General features: G+C 44.6%; 1 pseudogene; it reads left to right on the top strand.

The window, feature by feature from the left end:
* The first annotated feature begins 3,259 nt into the window (after positions 1-3,259).
* LOC124717547 lies at positions 3,260-3,377 on the top strand (annotated as a pseudogene).
* The last annotated feature ends 286 nt before the right edge of the window (positions 3,378-3,663 follow it).

The raw sequence follows: 3,663 nt of genomic DNA, 5'->3' as shown, positions 1-3,663 counted from the left end.
AATAGTTTTGTTAATCGCCGACCCGGCCCCGAAGTAAATTGCCGTGCCGAAGGTGTAGGTTCCTGGCCAATTTCCTCAGCGTTATTCCCACGCCGTATCGACGTAGAAATTCTGAAACTCGTTGTTACTGTTATTAATAACTTTCAAAAATAATATATTCTCCATTGGTGAGCACCCCTTTATTACTTCTCTGTATTGTGGTGTACGAATAGCTATTACCGAAAGAAGACCCCCATCTTCCAACTCCGCAGCAACACTAAGATACAATTTATCCATGTTCGCGTTTCTCTTAGCGGTGACACTTAGCAACAATATCTTTGGTGTCTACTCTCTACACATACACGTACAAATGTACTAAGCAAATGTGATATTACAGACGTCGATTACGCTTCCTCGGGGCAGACTAGGTGATACTTTCCTTCTGTGGGGCATTCGATATGCATTGTGGCATAAGGGGTTCTGTGTGTCAAATATTCATAACCACCGGAAAAAAAAAGAAATCTTAGACTGAAATAAGTGCATGCACGGTCCCGTGTGGGCTGTGTGTGTGTGTGTGTGTGTGTGTGTGTGTGTGTGTGTGTAAGTGAGAGAGAGAGAAGGGGGGGGGGGAGGGTTTGGGGTATGTGACAGAGGGACGGACAGAGAGAGACTGCCGCGGCGGAGTCCCACAGCGGCGCAGCCACTTCCTGCCATAGATTTTAATAACGGGCCTCATTGTGGCGAGATTGCGCTAATGTCGGCCATTATTCAACACTTGAAGCAGGCCTAAAGCAGCCCGCTGTGTCGCCAGATGGCTCCTGCTCAGCCCACGGACATCCGGCCGGGCCGCCCGTTATCTGGCAGTCTTTAAGTAGTCCGCCCCACCACTCAAGGTCCCCTGTTCAGCGCGCTTCGCGTCGCCTCTTGCAACATCAACTTTCAGGGCTACAGATCGTTCCTGCGATACTAACGTTCGGATCACTGATTTACTTTAAGCTTTGTACATTTATAGTAATCCTCTGCGATGACATAATGCGCAAGTAGTAAGGCGAATTAGATAAAATCGAAACAGGTTACGCGACAGTGATGTACCGGTGCGTTGTGACCATGAGTACGAAATGGCGGCGATCGTATGATAAGCGTACAAGCTCCGTAGTCGGTGGATCGCGGTATCGAGTCCCGCTCATCTTTTTTTCTTTAATTCATAGTTTTTTCAATACTAGTTATATTACTTCATACATTACATGTTAAAATGATTTACTTGGGTAGATAAAAAAAATCTACTCATCAAGCGGCGGGAGAACACACACATAAAAGACTGTTGTGATTGGCAAGCTTTCGGAGCCAGTGGCTCCTTCTTCAAGCAGAAGGGTTGAAGGGAAAGGACTGGAGAGGTCTAGGAAAAGGGGTAGATTTCTAGCACCGCGAGTCAGGGGAAACTTCCGTACGGGATATCCCGTATGGTAAGTGTCCCTCGATCCGCGGTTCTGGGTGACTTTCCCAAAAACTATCCCTTTTCCTAGACCTCTCCAGTCCTTTTCCTTCGCCCTTCTTTCTTTCCCTTCAACCCTTCTGACTGAAGAAGGAGCCACTGGCTCCGAAAGCTTGCCAATCACAACAGTCTTTTTTATGTGTGTGGTCTACTGCCGCTTGGTGAGTAGATTTTTTATCAGTCCGTGTAAGTAATTTTATCAATAATTGATTTTTTCGTTTTTATATTACGTCTTAAAGGTAATATAAGGAAAAACATGCATATTTGGACGAACTTTTATTGAATTTCCAATGTTATTCGGTTGTTTGCTAATTTTTATAGTCACAAAAAATGTAATATTTACAATTATCGACACATAAGCGACCAGACAAATAAATTTTCCTGAAAATGTATGCCTGTGGGGATTTCCCAAATCCCTTATACCTGCTACTGGATTAGGAATCGAGAACTGCTTTGGTCCTGGACACTTCGATCTGCAGGCAAAGGTTTCAAAGACGAGGGACAGTCTTGGAATGTCCAGGTCAAACATCGACAAATAAAGGTGTAAATAACTTTATTCAATAATAGAATTAGTTACAATATGCCTGAATATGAAGGTAATTAACTATTAGTTATCAGATATGTTTTCGGCACTATAAACTGCAGGATGATATTTTTCATGCAGAAACGGAAAACAAATTGAAACGGCGTCTACTACATCGAATTTTCAACTAGAGGAAACAAAGCTCTTTAAGATTTGGACAGTGTTGATGCAAATCATGCTTAATGCAACATTTTCGTAAATATCGGTGTCGAAAATTGGCGATGTACGATTGAATATATTTTAACAGCACCTCCATCGGAAGCAATTTCTCGTTCGTTGTCAATCAGATATGAAAAAGTTTGAAGGCACTTGACAAAGTTTTCAACTACCTATGGAAATAAAAGTCGCATAATATTTGTTGTAATAATAAAAATTAGTAAACAGCTAAATAACGTTGGAAATTCAATAAAGTTCATGCGAATATGCGTCTCTTTTCATCAGATGAACTTTCAAATGTAACATGCACTAAATAATATCATTAGTGTTGGAAAACATACAAACTAAAAAGATGAGCGAAACTCGATCCAATTTGAACGCTGACCTCATGACTGCCGTCCGCTCCTGCCTAGGAGCGCAACGCACCGGTGCATCACTGACGAATAAAACATCTCTTGACATTTACTCGAAATTGCTAAGGTAGTACGCCTTACTACTTGCACATTTTGTTCTCCTAATGGACTACTAAAGGTGTACAAAGTTCGAAGTGGATCTTTGATCCAAACGTCGTGGCGCACTTGTGGGCCACTTTTTTGGTGAGGTCGGTCTTCTGATTGGTTCGATGCCGATCGCCACTAACTCCTCTCTTGTGCCAACCTCTTCACCCGGGAGTATTACTTCCACCCTTCGTCATCTAGTGTTTGTTGTATTTCAGTCTCCTTCTCCCTCTACAGTTATTACCGTGTACGGCTCCCTCTCATATCATGGGAGTTATTCCTTGACGCCTTAAGACTTGTCCTATCATCCTGTCCGCCATTCTTGCTAGTGGCTTGCGTATGTTCCTTACTTCATCGACTCTGCAGAGAACCATCTCAATCCTTTTCAGTCGAGGTAAGTTTCAACACTGTTCTATCGCACCCCGTCTTAAATGCTTCGATTCTCTTCTTCTTCGGTCTTCCCACAGCTTATGATTGACTACCACAGCTACATTCTTAGCACGTTCACCCTGAGCTCAAGGCCCATGTTTGATTTTAGCAGACTTCCGTTGGGCCAACGGCCTTCCCGCAGTGGTAACACCGGTTCCCGTCAGATCACCGCAGTTAACCGCTGTCGGGCTGGACTAGCACTTGGATGGGTGACCATCCGGTCTGCCGAGCGCTGTTAGCAAGCGGGGAGCACTCAGCCCTCGTGAGGAAAACTGAGGGGCTACTTGATTGAGAAGTCGCGGCTGCGGTCTCGCGAACTGACATACGGCTGGGAGAGCGGTGTGATGACCACATGCCCCTCCGTATCCGCATCCAGTGACACCCTCGGGTCAGACGACATGGCGGTCGGTCGGAATGTAGTGCCTTCACTGCCTGTTCGGGCGGAGGTTTTACTTTTAGACTCCTTTTGGCTAGGAGTAGCCACTTTCCTGTTTGCTTTGTTCGCCATATGTCATTTTGCTTCCAAA

This window comes from Schistocerca piceifrons, chromosome 1 (genome assembly GCF_021461385.2).
Source record: "Schistocerca piceifrons isolate TAMUIC-IGC-003096 chromosome 1, iqSchPice1.1, whole genome shotgun sequence".
In the NCBI taxonomy this organism is placed as follows: Eukaryota; Metazoa; Arthropoda; class Insecta; order Orthoptera; family Acrididae; genus Schistocerca; species Schistocerca piceifrons.
Note: the sequence above shows the minus strand (reverse complement) of the source record. Positions and strands in the feature narration are given on the sequence as shown.